The sequence below is a fragment of the Lissotriton vulgaris genome, chromosome 1_1, assembly GCF_964263255.1.
Source record: "Lissotriton vulgaris chromosome 1_1, aLisVul1.2, whole genome shotgun sequence".
NCBI lineage: Eukaryota > Metazoa > Chordata > Amphibia > Caudata > Salamandridae > Lissotriton > Lissotriton vulgaris.
Genome location: NC_141685.1, coordinates 761,067,709 through 761,085,132, shown reverse-complemented (window position 1 = coordinate 761,085,132; position 17,424 = coordinate 761,067,709). Strand labels below are relative to the sequence as shown.

At 46.0% G+C, this 17,424-nt stretch overlaps 1 protein-coding gene across 4 annotated transcripts in view; it reads right to left on the bottom strand.

Moving 5' to 3' along the window:
* Positions 1-17,424, bottom strand: part of SMG7 (SMG7 nonsense mediated mRNA decay factor) — a 582,851-nt gene that overhangs the window by 531,780 nt on the left and 33,647 nt on the right. The gene's annotated exons all lie outside the window — the stretch shown is intronic.

Here is a 17,424-nt window from a genome sequence, read left to right as displayed (position 1 = left end):
CTGAATCTGTTCCTGTCGTGGCCAGCGAATTCTTATCTGTCTCTTAAGGAGCTCTCGGCGAAATTAGCCATGTTGTTATGTCTGGTCTCTTGTAGGCGCGTCTCGGACGTGCGCGCGCTGGATGTTTCTGCACGCGTTTTTTCCCCGGATGGGGTTACTTTTACGGTGGGCTGACGCACTAAGACGTCGTCGCGTTCCATTTCTTATCCAGCTTTTACTGACACTCCTAAGTTGTGTGTCGTGCAATGCCTCAAAGCATATGAGGACCTGACTTTGGATCTGCGCCCTCCGGGCGAGCGTCAGTTGTTGATTGCCCTGCGGAAGCCACACAAAGCTGTCTCCTCCCCCACTATTGCTCGGTGGGTGCGTTGGGTCATGCAGGAAGCGGGCATCAATACTTCTCTCTTTGGAGCACACTCCGCCAGGGGGGCCATGGCCTCTAAGGCATTCTCAGAGGGTGCTCGTCTGGAGGACCTAATGCGAGCTGCGGATTGGTCCTCGGATTCCACCTTCAAGAGGTTTTATTTTAAGCCGGTGGTGGATTTGGCTCAGTTGGTGGTAAGTAAGCTTTAAACTAGCATAATCTGAAGCCTCCGGTCCTGCCATAGAATCGAAATTTGCCTAGCTTACGTAACGGTAAGTTTCAATTCTATTAAGGACACGGAGGCGAGGATTATCCCACCCGGACTACAGTGGTGTCTCTACCCACCCGTATGGCAGTAAGTAAAGCGTTTTCCTTTACGTTGTCAGTACTGTGTTGTTCGCTGAATGCTCCTCGCCTTGTTGTCGCATTTCCTGGGCCACCTCGCTGATGCTATTCCTTTTTTGGCAGGCAACGACGGTGCTAAACAGGACCAATGAGGCTTAAGCGTGATCTGCGCGAAGAAAGAGGAGGAAGATGATGGGAAGTCCGGTTATATAGTGATGATGGACAGAGACAAAGGACTATGGACTATTATTATAAGCAAAGAGACTCTTGGGAGTTGTTGATTTTTTGTTGAACATTACGTCAATGCTTTATGTTTAAAGCATTTTTTGTTCTTATTATATCTTTTCCTGAGCTGCTGTGGTTTCTTTATGTTAATAAAGCGAAGGAAGATATAGCATAATCCTCGCCTCCGTGTCCTTAATAGAATTGAAACTTACCGTTACGTAAGCTAGGCAAATTTCGATTCTTCCATTTAAGAGAACCCTATAATTATTGAACAAAAAATTCACTAAAAGACGGAAACAATCACCCTATCAAGCGGACGACTAATCAGTTAAGGCAAACACAGGTCATATCAAAAACCTTTGATTCGGATATGCCTGCATTAGAAGAACAGGGAGACCCAACGGAGGATGAACCTACTTTCCTGTCTCCTCCTCCCAATGTGCCGCCTAGAAAATGCAAGATCAAATGAAAATATATTAGTTTAGAACTGCATGAGAAGGGCCTTTAAGGAATTAGCAGATAAAGAGGACAGGAATTTTTAACACCTGTGACAATGCAGTGAAAAACTCTAATACAAGAAATGGGAAAGGTTATACATTCCGTACACATTCGTTATAATCAGGGCTTCCGTTGTGTTTTTTTTTACATTTATCCATATTTATTATTTAACCATTCCATTGGCATTTATCCATCCTTATTTTGCACTCGTGCAACAATACCAGTGTTGTTTCAGCAAATAAAGCAGCCAAATATAACAAACCCCTACAACCACAGGTAAATATTAACCTTATAAACAAAAACAAGTTAATATATGCCTGCATTAAAGTAAATCTCATCCTGTTGGAGTCACAATAGAAGCACAATTTTCTATTTTTTTCCACTTCTAAAATTGAATGCAGACGGGAAATAGATTGTTTTTGGTCTGTATTTATCTGTTAAAATTAGTAAAACTGAAAACTGGAAGCCGTAATTCTAATTCAGTAAGGTTTACACAGTCAGCCTAAGAGCCAGACGCTGCCAATAATTTTACCCATTATGACAGCGAATCGGAGACATCTGACCTGATGGACGAAGTATGTAATACTGATTTTGCCCTATATTTTGAATGAATTGAAACATACCAAACCACATATGCCTCTATGATGGCCCCTATGCGTGAAGTACCAAGTTCTGACACTAATAGCTCCTCATCATGTACATGTCCCTTGGACTAAAACAAAACATATTGCCAAAGACTATCCCAATATAAGGGAAAGCAAAAATAAATGGTATACCCGGAAATAAAGATATTGCGCATAGGCCCATACTACGCTGATAGATAGTAACACGAAGAACAGAATAAGGATAAGAAACACAAGGAGTTAAAGAGTAAAGTGTTGCTCCCGCAACTACAGAAAGGAGAGGCAGGTCCACATTCAAAGTGTGATACAGAAATTCTTTCAACAGAGAGACATAACACCACTTATCGGGACACCAACAAAACTACTTTGACAGACAGTCTACGGATCTCAAACGGTAACTGTCCCTTTACTGGATTATGATGCAGCCCAATAGTGTGACCTGGGAGGGAAAGAGGAACTGGTGAAAATGCCAGTGGATCCAAAAGGGCATACATTGAAGAAATGGTACAGGGAAAGAAGGTGAACGTCCTCCAGGACACTGGGGACCCCAATTTCTCCATTTCTAAACAAATTATCCTACATACACCCCTCTCGTGAAAGTATAATACATTTGTGGGATTTTCTAATGTACCTGTGCACAGTCCCACCTTTGCCTCACTGACAAAAACCACTGGCCCAATAACTGATAAACATTGTTTTGTATTGACAGACAACTACACCCATAACTTGAGCATAGAACTATTTAAAAAATCACATGCAACAATAAAATGCACCTCAGATATCATATCTTGAATGTACCGAAAACTCTTCTATTCCCACTAATGTCTTCTACGCCCCCACCCAAACGGAGTAGTTGCTGTCCTGTAACTCCAGTTCTGTAGTAGGGGTATCTCTGTTATAGTCATAATCTAGTGAATAGTCCCGCCCATGTGCGTGGACCCCGGAGCAATCAAAAATAATCTTACGGTGTCGAAAAATGCAGCACTGCACAGACACTTAAGCGAGAATTAAAGACAGATAATGCAGCCTATAAAACCAGGCTACACTCTCCAGTACTTCAACTAGAAATTCCACCAAAAATCCACAAACAGCAAAGTCTGTCCAGATTTCCCTTGCCTCAGCAGCAAAACACTTCTGGAATGATAGCGAGGAAGACCTGGACAGACAAGCCCCATAGGCTGCCATTATGTGGCTCAGAACAGGATGCTGTGCCTAGAAGAGAACTTTCCAGAACTTCACAGTATCCCAGAATGCACTGCAGGTCCTTTTTACTTTCAGTTCTTTTTGAAGGCGTAACACCCCAGACCTGTAGCATTCCTTACATGAATATCTCTCTCCACCGGGGAGGAGGGCGGGCGCTTATGACTATAACAGAGATACCCCTACTACAGAACTGGAGTTACAGGACAGAAACTACTCCTTCTGTAGTAGGGGATCTCTGTGTATAGTCATAATCTAGTGAATAGAATGGCAAGCCCATCCCCACACCAAAGCGGCAGTGGAGAACGAGAATTAATACCACTATTGTGCGAACAGATTTCGCAGCGAAGCCTGCCCAACCTGAGCATCAGTGTCCAGGCAGTAATGCTTAGCAAAGGTATGGACTGACTACCAAGTGCCCGCCTTGCAGATTTCTGCAATTGGAACATTACGGAGCAAAGCCGTCGTGGCAGCTTTGCCCCTGGTGGAAGGAGCCTTAGGTTTACCCCCTACGGTCTTATTAGCCTTTTGATAACACAGCTGTATGCAGGACACAATCCATCTAGAGATGGACTGTTTAGAGGTAGCAAGACCCGTCCTGACTGATCCATAATTGGTCTGACCTACGAATACCTTTGGTCTTATCCAGATGAAATTTCAACGCCCTCCTAACATCCAGAGAATGTAAAGACCTTTCCGCTGGAGATGAAGGATTCTAAGAAAAAAATATAGGCAAAGTTATTGTCTGGTTGACATGAAAATTAGAAATAACTTTGGGAAGAAATTTAGGGTGAGTACGCATAACAACCTTAGCAGCATTAAATTCAGTATAAGGTTCTTGGCAACACAACGCCTGAATTTCACTCACCCTGCGGGCCGATGTAATGGCCACGAGGAACGCCGCCTTCCAGGACAGGTGCTGCAACGAAGCCTTATGAATAGGTTCAAAAGGCGCCTTCATCAATCTGGACAGCACCACATTCAATTCCCATGAAGGCGAAGGAAGCCGGCCAGGAGGGAATACTTTCTTCAAGCCTTCCAAAAAATCTTTGATCACAGGGATCTGGAAGAAGGAAGTCTGTGAAGGGCATTTCCTGTAGGCAGTCAACGCAGCGAGATGAACGTTAATAGAATGAACATTAAGGCCAGACTGCGCCAAATGTAGAAGGTAAGGAAGGATGACGTCTTCCTTGCACGTCGTCGGGTAATAGTTCTTGGACTTGCACCAGATACAGAACCTCTTCCACTTGTAAGCATAGGAAGTCAGAGTGGAAGGTCGTTTAGCCTCCTTCCATGTCCATGCAATCTTCGGGTAGATTCAAATGGCCATATTGCACTATCTCAGGAGCCATGCCGACAAACTCAAAGACGAGAGGTTGGGGTGCAACATCTGCCCCCGAACTTCGTGAGAAGGTCCGGCCTGCACGACAGCCGTATGTGCGGAAGGAGAGACCAGTGAAGCAGGTCCGTGAACCACCACTGCATGGGCCATTCCGGGAAAATCAGGATCATCCGCGCCCTGGACTGGGACAGCTTGATTAGCACCGCCGGAATCAGGGGAATGGGTGGAAAAGCGTACAGAAAGCTGTTCAACCAGTTGATCCATAGCGCATTCCCCAGCTGGTAGTACCTGCAGGCGAAGTCTCTGCATTTGCTGTTTTCGGCGGTGGCAAACAGATCTATGTCTGGAGTCCCCCACCTTGCGAAGACTTCTCCTAGTACTTCGTCGTTTATGACCCACTCGTGGTTTTCCTGAATCAGTCTGCTCAGTGCGTCCGCCTGAACATTCTGCACACCTGGCAAATGGGTAGCCGTTATCGTCAGTCCTCTGGCCAGAAGCCAGTGCCAAATCGCCTGCGACAGAGTGCGTGATCTCGAGCCCCCCTGCTTGTTGAGGTAATACATCGTGGTCGTATTGTCCGTCTGTACAAGCAGAGAGTTGGTCTGGAAGGACGGATGAAAGGCCTTCACTGCCAAGTGAACAGCTCCGAGTTCCAGGAAATTGATGTGATACCTGGACTCCATCGGGGACCACGTTCCTTGAATCTGTAAGTCTCTAGAGTGCGTCCCCCAGCCGCGGAGATAAGCATCCGTCACAATAGTCTAAGTGGGAATGTCCTTGTGGAAGGGAACCCCTCTGAGGAGATTCTCCGCTGAACACCACCACTTCAGAGTCTGAAGAGCATGCAGAGACAGTCGTATCTTGTCGTCCCAAGACCCTTTCCTCTGATCCCACCGATCCTCCAAGCACTCCTGCAACGGTCTCATGTGCAGTCGTGCGTGTGGCGTTAGGAAGATACAAGAGGCCATCGATCCCAGTAGAGAAGACACTGTCCTCACTGTTGCGGTCATAAGAGCCTGAGCCTTCCGAAGGAGTGATAATCGTCGCTCCTCCGAAGGAGACACGCTTGCTGACAGCGTATTGACGGAGGCTCCCAAGTACTGAATGCACTGGACCGGAGTCGGGACAGACTTGGACATGTTGATGTGCAACCCCAGCTTGATCAAGAGAACGCACGTTTTCTGGAAGTGCGCTTGAGCTACCGAGAAGGAGGAGGCCTTGATCAACCAATCATCCAGGTACGGGTAGACAAACACCTTGTTCTTCCTAAGGTGTGCTGCTACCACTGCCGTGCACTTCGAGAATGTTCTTGGCGCAGACTTCAGTCCGAATGGCAGTACTGTGTACTGATCATGATTGGCGCAGACTTAGAATCGCAGGAACTTCCTGTGTGCAATGGGCACATGGAAGTACGCATCTTGTAGGTCTATAGCACATAGCCAGTCTCCCTGTTGCAACTAAGGATAAATCTGATGCAACGACAGCATGCGAATCTTCTCTCTGCGAATCCACTTGTTTGCCTGTCGCAAATCCAGAATGGCCCTGAACTCATTCTTGTCCTTCTTGGGAACCAGGAAGAACCGGGAGTACAGACCTCTTCCTCTTTGAGACAGAGGTACGACTTCTATCGCCTTTTTCCTTAACAGGATATCGGCCTCCGCCTGGTGCTCGCGCAGCTGACACTGCGAGCTGACCGGAGGAATTGATGGAGGCGGGCTGGTGAACCGAAGACTGTATCCATTGCAAACAATATTCAGCACCCACTTGTCCTGAGTAATTTTTCTCCACTCTGCCAGGAAAAATGTAACGCTTCCCCCCTCTGGAGTGGGTAACGGATGCAGGGGAAGTAAGCGCTCAGGTCCTAGACCCGGCCGGGCCTTTGGTCGCTGCTGCAGACTGTTGGCCACCTCTGCCTTTCTGGCGCTTCTGGAAAGGTCTTCGGAACTGCTGCTAATGTTGCTGCTGCTTTCCTGAAGTCTGGCCACGCCCTCTGCCCTGTCCAACGAACCGTCTCTGGAACGGGCGGTAAGATTTCTTGGTATCCTAGGGCTTTTCCAGACCCACAGCTGTGAGCGTTTCGGCCTCTGCCTTCATGCGGGCCATTTCGTCATCTGCATGTTTTCCAAACAGGGTTTCGCCAGAGAATGGTAAATTGGCAACCCTTTGTTGTGCGTCAGGCTTCAGCGACATGAGGCGGAGCCAGGCATGTCATCTGTGGTTAATTCCATGGCAGTAACCATGCGCCGCCAGGAGGGAAGAATCGGCTGCAGCACTGATGACTTGATTCGCCACCAAAATCCCCTCATTCAACACCTCTTGGAAATCTTCTCTCTTGTCACGAGAGAGGTGTTCTATAAACTGCTGGAGGGATTCCCAGAGAGCTCGGTCATACCGCCCTAACAAGGCCGTGGCACTTGCCGCTTTCATGAAGTCGCAGATGTCCCACAAACCTTCCTCCCCGCCGAGTCTAGCCATCTAGATTCCTTATCTGGTGGGACTGTGGATGACGGAGTGGTGGCATGCTGCTTCCGAGCCGCCGTCACTATCACAGAGTCTGGCGGAGGGTCCACCCTCAGAAAAGCTGGATCCGAGTCGGGAGCCTGGTATTTCTTCTGGAGTCTCGAGGGGGCCGCCTTAGTCACCGCCGGGGTGAGGAACAGGTCCATGGCCAGATCCTCCAGGCCCGGCACCAGTGGTAGTAATGGCCGAGACAGATGTTTCTGGTGCAGCGTCTCGAAGATCACCGATGTTTTGAGAATGGGCACCGTCAACTTCGCTGCACCCCTCAACAGGACATCATGGAAGAACACAAGATAGTCAACCGGTGACACCCTTGTCTCCGGAGACCCCGACAAGGTCGGTGAATAGTCCCTGGTCTCTGAAGACCCCGTATGCAAACGGGACCTGCACCTCCTGTGGAGTCGTCTCGACCGCGTGGATGACCTGTTGTGACTCCGCGATCGCTCTCTCCTCCTGGAACGAGATCGCGACATCCCAGTTTGTGGACGCTCCACAGGTCTCCGCGGAGGCGTCTTCCGTGGCCTATCCAGGTGGTTCGGCTTAGGCGGTGTAGGGAGGAGAGGCAGCGACACCGACCTTGGCAGAACAACAGGTGGTACCTCCGGCCAAGGGACGGACTGAGGAGGAGGTGGTGGTCGTGATGGCGGAAGCAGTGGAAGAGGAGGATTGCTGGGAGGAGCCTCCTTAGGTAGAGGTGGAGGAGGTGGGGGTGTCTTCGGCCGAGGTGGTGTATAAACCACCGAGTACGCCGAGCCCGGTGACTTCTTCGGGGGAGGGGACTGCGAACCAGCCCCTCCAGTCGGTGATCGCCGTCTCCGGCGTCCTCCCCCAGATCCAGCGTGACTTCTGGTGCCAGAACTCCTTCTGCGCCGCTTAGGAGAGTTGGAAAGTCTCCGAGGCGCTGATCTCTTTCTTCTCAACGCCGAGCGTCGCTTCTCCGGCTCCGCGACTCCGGCGTCGAATGCCGCCTTCGCGACTTCGTTGGCTCGACGTCGAGTCAGTCAACGGTGATCTCGACGGAGGCCTACGCAGGCCCTTCGACGTCGATCCTTCACGCCGTCTCGACCCGGAGCCCCAGGGAGATGGGGAACACACCTTTGTCATCCCTCTCGATGTCGTCGCCGATGCAATCGACACCGACGGAGACCGGAACCTTTTGCTGGGCTTCCTGCCTCTGGGGAGCCCCCCAGAGGCCTCAGCAGGGGCAGAGGGAGGCTTCCCAGCCTGCCCAGACCCACCTGCAGCCGTCTCTCCTCTAGGTCTTGCAGCCTGCTCTTCAGTCTTTCCCTCAGGGTCCTTGCTGAAAAGTTCTGGCAGATGTCACATTCTTCAGGGGCATGTGCAGCAGGGAGACAGAGGATGCAGAGGTCGTGTGGATCCGACTTGGACTTCTTCCTTCCACATTCTGGGCACTTGTCGAAGAGCGCAGGCATTTTAGAGCCCTAAAAAGCCTGAACAAATACACAGAAGTGAAGAAAAACACCAAGCAGACAAACTGAAACACTTTAAAACACCAAAAGTGCACAAAAATCCAATAAACCCTTGAAAAGGGAGAGCTCAATGCTCCAGGGTCCTGCTAGCAGGAGCCGGAAAAAAGAACTGAAAGTAAAAGGGACCTGCCGTGCATTCTGGGATACTGTGAAGTTCTGGAAAGTTCTCCTAAAGGCACAGTATCCTGTTCTGAGCCACATAATGGCAGCCTATGGGGCTTGTCTGTCCAGGTCTTCCTCTCTATCATTCCAGAGGGGTTTTGCTGCTGAGGGAAGGGAAATCTGGACAGACTTTGCTGTTTGTGGATTTTTGGTGGAATTTCTAGTTGAAGTACTGGACAGTGTAGCCTGGTTTTATATGCTGCATTATCGGTCTTTAATTCTCTCTTAAGTGTCTGTGCAGTGCTGCATTTTTCGACACCTTAAGAGATTATTTTTGATTGCTCCGGGGTCCACACACATGGGCGGGACTATTCACTAGATTACGACTATACACAGAGATCCCCTACTAAAGAACTATAGTATTTGAATGGGTGTTTAACTAAGTATGGAACAATGTTTGGGCCTCCAGTAAGAATAATGTGGGATGTATGACAATATCTCCTGTGCAAATAGCTACGAAACAAAATGTTCCTATACCGCGAGCACAGTACAAATTATCACCAGAAGGAGAACAGGGAATAGAAACAGTGATACAGGTCTTATTTAAGAACAGAGTGATAAGAGAGATACAGGGTTCCCTAACAGCCCAGCCCTCCCTGTACATATATATTTAAAAAAGTGAGGACCCCACTAAGGAAAATGTGTGGTGGTTTGTGGTCTTCATTTGCAGGTACTAAAAAGCATAACTAGACACCATTCAGTTGACACTAACCACCACTCTCATACAATACATAGATAAAATATTATTCGCAAGCACCTGCGAAACAGACTGCGCTTCTGACACCATTGTTCTATTACATTTCCTTGGTTCAGATGGCCACAAAGTATCTCCCACTACATCACAATTTGTTCACCAGGAGGTTGCCTATTTCGTACACCTCCTGTCGACGGGAGAAAGGAGACGTGTCCCTCAAAAGGTGACTGCTACATTGAATATTCAAACCTCTACAACACAACGAGTAGAAGCCTTCTTGGGTATGCCAGGCTATTGCAAACAATAGGTTCCTAACGTTTTCTTCTTTCCAAACCTTTACTATGGTTAACTTAAGACCAGAATAGTTTTCTGCAAATCAAAAAGGCACAATGTGACTGATGCTCCTGCTCTTGGAACGCTTCACTATACTATACTAAAGAGTTTCATCTTTTTGTACATGAATAAGATGTGTGCACTTGCTATCCTTACACATCAGAGCAACAGAAAAAAACCTGCACTTACATTTTTTTTTGCCAGCATGCATGCCTGCAACTGCTGCAGCAGCTGTTTCTACAAAACAAGCAGAACTACTGATTCTAGGATGCAAACTAAATCTGTATTTACCTCACTCTGTAGAAATATTGTTAAACAAAATACAAAATCAACATTTGACAAATGTCAGATCATGAGTTAGGTTTGTTCAGTCCTCGTGTTACCATACATCGATGTAACACTTAATCCAGTGACGTTCTTGCCCGTGACTGTGTACTGATCCCATTGGAACTGACACCCCATGACTGTGTACCGATCATAGAAGAACAGACCAAAGGGAGAATAGATTTAAAAGAAACACCAATGGAATAGAGAGATGTTGACTAAGGTGTTGCTGGCTCTTGCTTTACTTTGAGCTCAAGAATGGGACAACTATTGCAGCCGGTGCTGTTACCACCTTACACAGTCACTTAAGCAAATCGATTTTAATATTTATTGGCATGAGAGGCTGAATCAAAAGCATTAACAAGATCCTGTGAGCTGAGCGCTGGATTAACTGTGAACATATATACTGCTAGCCAAAATGTTTTTGGAGTTTTACATAATTTTGTCGGGCTGTGGCAGAAAGAGGTCTTCTCATGCCTCGAGGAATAAAAATACAACACGACCCACTGATTGTTATATTACTGAATGCTTATCATTGCCAAAAAGGAGTAGCCATCATCAATGTAATGCACACAAAAAGGGAACTGTACTCAACTAATCTTACAGAATTGTACAGGGCCCCCGAAGAAGGGCTTAGCCCGAAATGCATTGGGCCAACGAGTTGAAAAGTTACAAACCATGAGATGAATCATGAAAAGTAATTAAAATGAACAATTAAAAAAGACAATTAAAAAAGACATCAAGAACTTATTTACACGCTTTTTGAACTTTTTTTTTAACATATGGCATTGAGTGCTCTGGGGAGACACTTTTCTTGAGGGAACAGTGCGTCAAATAATCTTCTCCAACCCGTGTACAGAGGGTTTAACCCCACAGGCACCACCCACCTACAAAGAACTTTTCGAGCACATTAAGATTACCAAAGGAGTGCGTATCCCAACCACCGGTTTCGGATTGGACATTCATTAACGCAAGTTTCCCATCAGATGTTTATCAAAGAAAAAGAAAGTGCTTATGACTGCAGTGACAGAGGCAGAGCAGATTTGCTAAAAATAGCAACAGTATGGTACTCTGGGGAACGGCTGCTGGAAGGATCAAAATGGTTATCAAGCTGTGCTACCTGACAAGCTATTATATCCTACGACATTGATGATGCATAGCCTTTTCCATTTGGGAAGGGATGACACTGTAAAACCTCATAAAACTGTTTAGAGCAAATGCTAGAATATAGAAATGTAAATTAAAGGCTACCCTACCAAATGATGCAATGCTATCACCACAGCTAAATGCTTGCTGAAAGAATAGTTTCGATGCTTTAGCTTTCCCCAGATGATTTCAAGTGACAATGGGGTGCACTTGGTCAATAAAGTAATGGAATTAGTCTGTAAGGCAATGGGAATACAACAGAAGTTTCATTGCGTGAATCACCCCGAAGCAGCCAGTGCCACAGTGAGAATGTATTCATGCTTCCTGTTAATGTTTTTCTTCAGCTCAACTTACATATTTTATTTTGTGCATACATCTGACTCCGCTATCTCAAAATACATCAATGGTGTTTAAACTGTATAAAAGCACTGCACCAGCTGCGTCTGGCAGAGTATACCTGGAAGCCAAATGCTTTGTATCTCTCAGGCTTAAGCTTAAATAAATATCTTCACAAGTGTGTTTGGTTGCTGCTTCTCATTAACAGACAAGTGTACCCGATTTGTGCGTTTATAGATACTTTATTTCTTATAGGTTAGTTTCTCTGCTAATAGCAAAAGAAAAGGGGTCTCCATACTTATAAGAAGGGGAATATGATTCAAGTAGGTCACTTACCAAGATAGAGAGGAATTCACACTGATCATGAGAAGCAGGTTGGAGGGTATATTCAGGGCTGTGACCTGCTTTTATGCCACAAAATACAATAGAATTATTTTTCAATTCATTATTTCCCATCATAGCAAACTTTTTGAAAGGAAATCTAGCACTGGGAGGAGACTTCAACACAGCACTTGAACCAACTGTGGATTAATCAGTCCTGGCTGTAATACCGAGCGGGCCTCCCCACTGTCGAATGAAGGGCATGGACGATCTAGACCAAATGATGTATGGAGAACCCACCACCCCAATGCCAATAAGTTTACTTTCTATTCTACCGCCCCCATAACCTCGGAGGATTGATTTCTTTCTACTGCTACGACCCATGTCGCAGATCGTGCCTTGTTTATGTGCCCGTGTATCGAGTAGGAACTGAATTAGCGCCCTTCTCGGCTTTTCGTGATTAATCTTGCATGGAAACCTCAGTTTTTTGATCGGTGATTAAGTGCCGGTATCGTTCCCATTCGTATCAAAACTCCACTACCAGCGCCCACCTTCTAATTCTTTTGGCTATGATAGCTTGACGCTCTGGATACACTACAGGATTAATTCCACCTGTTTGATATTAATACCACACCGGATTAGTATCTGGCACACCACAAACAGGTCGTCCCTATTCATTGTACGGACCTGGTTTCACAATGCAACTTCAGTCTACCCCTGCCCCCCTTCCCCACTGTCCAGTCCTTAAGTCCCATATAAGAGGTGCCAATCTACCCCGTATTGCGCCAGGGTCGAAACGTCAACGGTTTTCCCCCGCCATTTTGAGGCCTGCACCTTGTTCTTATGTTCCAGTGTCCTTGTCACTCCCTACACTCTGCCCCTGTTTAATTGGTTTCTGAACAGTGTACGGGCAGGCCTCTTGCAGGATTTGTTCCTTCTATTTGTTAAATAATCATTCATACAATGATTTGTGTTCTTGTATAAATGTCTAGGACCCCCTTGTTTTCATATAGCATCTCGCAGATAGCCATTTTCAGTGGAATAGGCATACACCTTTCATTAGACCAAGCACCAGGGAGGATTATTTTAAGGAAAACAAGCCATGAGATATCCTGGACAATCATTTGGCATGTAGCCACGGTAGTCGTGAAAGCAGAGCTGAAGTAACATACTCCAACTTAAATTAGAACACAAACATACTAATGCAAGACATACAGACAGTTACAAAAAGCTCAGGGTGAGTTAGAACAGATACAGCGGAGATACACTACTAGAAAAATGCTCCATATGGAAGAGATCCATTATGAAAAAAATTGAAAAAAGTAGACAAGCTCTTGGATTATAAATTACAAGCACTGCAATGCTATTTTTTAACATTCATGCGGACTTGTAATAGCAGATCCATTGTTCACAGCGCGCACATGCCCACCATGGCAAGCCGGGCATACTTTACCCAATGAAGCGGGCAGTAAAATGGATGCATGCTAGTCACGTGCGGCAGATTTCAGAAATTCAACTGGGCCACTGTTGGGCAACTTTACTTCAGCACTTTATTTACATGCACTTAGGCAATCTACAGTTGTTATGGAGTCACCTACAAGCATTTGATGCTCAATCCTACCTGTAATCTGAGCAGAGTAGAAGCTCCGTTTTCAGTGTGAGCTAACATTGTTGCCATACGGGGAGTAAGGTGATCGGCAGACATTTTGAATTGGGCTGCGTTTTGGACCTTTAATGCTACGCAGCCCAAGCCATATTTCGGCTAGTTACATTTGGGTTTTTTAAGGCAGTTTCTGGTCAGTTTATATCGAAGTGGTGTTTTCAAGGGAAGAAAGAATAGTGGATCAGCAAGTAAGAGAACTGGTGAAGAAAGGAACAGTAGATAAAAAAAACAGTGTGACGCAAGGTTTTGTGAGCAATTTATTTTTTAGTGGAGAGGAAAGTCAAAGGAATGAGACAAGTAATAAACTTGTTGAATGATTGGGTTCAATACACTAATTTCAAGATGGAAGGGATTCATAAGTTGAGAGATCTATTAAGGAATAGGGGCTGGTTGACCCGTCTGGATTTGAAAGACAGTTATTGGATGGTACCGGTTTGCTTGGGGCAGAGATATCTTTTGGGATTCCTTTGGCAAGGGGTAATGTGGAGGTTCAGGAGCCTTCCGGCTGGTTTGACATCAGCCCCTGGTGTTTCACCAAGGTACGGAAGCCTATTGTGACATGGCTAAGGACAAGGGGAGTCAGACTAATAGTGTATTTGGATGAAATTTTAATTATGGCGGAAATTAAAGAGTTGGCACAAGAGCAAACAGTGCTCGCTTTGCAAGTCTAGCCTGAAATCAGCTCAGTAAATGGTACTCAGATTTGGACATTGGAATGTATGTCAAGATTACCCCTAGAGAAGTTGAAGATTCGCAGGGAGATAAAGAGGATGTTGTGCGAATGGATGGCATTGCATCAGATAACCAGGGTACTGGGTTTGCTATCAGCATCGATAGGGAGTTTTCCAGGACCACTACATTATCAGGCCATGCAGAGGTTGAAATGCAGGCATTTACTCTGGAGTTAGGTATTCTAACAAAAGTGCAATTAAATGTAGTGGCAACAGAGGAATTGGAGTGGTGGCAGGAGAACTTGGAATCCTGGAATGCAAGGGTCATTTTTGGTGACATTCCAATTGTGGTTATAGAGTCTGATGCCAGCCTTCAGAGTTGGAGAGCAAGGTGGGGTCCTCTTGCAACAGGTAGGAGATGGACGAAGCAGGAGAAGGAGATGCATATAAACTACCTGGAGTTGTTAGCTGGATCGTTTGCAATAAAGATGGGGAGAGGATGTAGCCTTAGGGCTAGAGCGGTCGACCTCGAAGCTGGGAAACCAGGTTAGAGTCTCTGCACCGACGCTCAACGTCCTCTGATTCTGGGCAAATCACTTAATCTCCCCGTACCCAACAAAAATTAAACCAAACTGGTGCTCATGTAAAGCGCTCCGATACCAGATTTCTCGGATCTAGCTTGCGGTGTATAAAACTATTTAAAAAAAAGAGCTGTCAGAGAGCAGGTGAAGGGTTGCGTTTCATTAAGGATGGACAATGAGTTCGATTTAAGGTATGTCAACAAGTTGAGAGGTCCATGGTCAAAAGCTTTAGCGGATTTGGCAAAGGAGTTATGGCACTTGTTTGAACAAAAAAATTATGGTACAAGCACAATAAATTCTGGGAATGATCAATAATGTTGGCAGATTGGAATTCAAAAAATTTGAAGGATTTCAGTGATTGGATGTCGAACAGGGATGTGTTCAGGGCATTGAACAACAGATGGGGTCCATTGAGTTTGGGCTTGTTTGCGAGCATGGTGACCGCTCAAGTGACAAGATTTTACAGTTGGAGACCAGATCCAGGGGCAGTGGATGAGTTCCTGCAGCACTAGTGGAAAGTACGCAGTTATGCTTTCTCTCCACTTGCTTTGATTCAAAGAGTATTGTTGAAGGTGAGGAAGGAGCATGCGGAAGTGGTTCTGGCAGCTCAATTTTGGCAGTCTCAGGTATGGCATCCAGATGTCATGGAGTTACTATTAGACGATCCGGTGCTTCTGCCAGAGGTGTTGGGTCTGTTAGTGAACACAATGGGAGAGACACACAAGTTGGTTTACATGATCCAACGTACCCAGAGGAGCCACCGACACTCGGGGCATTGCAGTTGCTCTACACAGCTAAAGACAGGGCTAAATTGGTCTCTAAACTGTATAAGGCTGCGCAGGAGGATGAGGGAGGGGGGGGCGGAACTGGCCAGAGCGCAGTGGGATAGAAGTCTTCCAGACCCTCTTAGTGATGACGAATGGCATGAGTGTTGTAACATGACGGGAGGATATGTGATAAACGGAAACTTCCGTCTTTTACATTATAAATTTCTGCATCAGTGGTACTACACACCAGTTCAACTAGTGAGGTATGGTCTTCGAACTGCTGCTCGGTGCGTGAGATGCAGTGAGGATGATGCTGACTTTATACATCTGGCCTGGGGGTGCTCGCGAGTGTATGACTTCTGGAGGGCGGTGACTGAGTGTCTGACGGTTATGACATCAACTGAGGTTAAGCTTGATGTGCGTCTTTCTTTTTTAGCCTGCTGAAACAAGGGTTCTTCTTCCTTCGTGCAAAAACCTAAACTGAAAGTTAATCCTTGGTATTCTGGCGACTGTAGGAAAGCAAAGATTGAACTGATTAAATCCATTAAAACCGGAGAGCTAAAATTGATCCAAGGTAATAGAAAGATCTACAATCGGGTCCATAAAAGTAAAGAAAGACAGGGATGACCAAAATTGATATGGAATTGCTGGACACTTCAAAGGAGAAGAATAGGGCTAGGTTCTGAAATGTACTCACACATGGAGGTCAAGTAGAATCTACTGCAAACAGAACATTTTATTCAAGTAGGTCAATGGGTCAATCATTTTGATTCCCTATATTCCATATTAGATTATCCAAGACCATCTGATCCACTCTCTTATGGTAGCCTGGACAGCCACTTGCCTTCTCTGGTGTTTACTCTTAAGAACACTCAGAAGACAACTGAGTCTTTACAGCCAGCGAAGGCACTGTGACCAGATGGGATACCTGGAGTCCTTTAAAGGTTTGAACGAAGGTTTTGAGTTTCTATCTCAAAAGCTCATATCGGTCAAGAGGAGAGCTCGGCAGCTCCTGATGAAATGCCATCCGACATGAAACGCGTCTGGCTTTTCAGGACACAATTTGTGCGGAGCAAGTGCGCTGTCAACAGAAAGCTGATTCCCTCAATTAATAAATAAGGTTACAACTTTTCATTCGAGTGGGCTGACTCATACCAGGCAAACTTTGTTGTGGATGTTAATGCGGCGCAGTCTGAGCCTCGAGTTAAGCCCCACTGCACCGTGTTGCAGCCCCGCTGGGACGCCAAATGACGCCTCGGGCGAGTGAAACCTTTTGAGGGAAACAAATGGTGGCTGTGAGCAACACATAATGACTTTCGCAACCCACTGGGGTTTTAATTTTGGGACACTTCAAGGCAAGTATTGGCAAACTCACTGGAGAATACAGGAATCACGACAAGATCGAGAAGGCCACAGTGTGGCCACGCCCACAAGGGCGGGAAACTCACAACTTAAAAGGTGAATCATGTTTGCCAAACATCTTCGCCAAGCCTGCAGCTCCTGATGAAATGCCATTCGGCATGAAACGCGTTGGGCTTTTCAGGACACAATTTGTGCGGAGCAAGTGTGCTGTCAACAGAAAGCCGATTCCCCTCAATCAATAAATAAGGTTACAACTTTTCATTCGAGTGGGTAGAGAGAGAATATATATATATATATATATATATATATATATATATATATATATATATATATATAGTATGTAGAGCTCCCAAGATTAACCAATGCAGCAAATTCAGCCACTCATGAAAACAGGAACCAGCAAGACCCGAAGATGGTGCAAATTTTCTTTTATTAAATATTAGCCCAGCACCAGTCC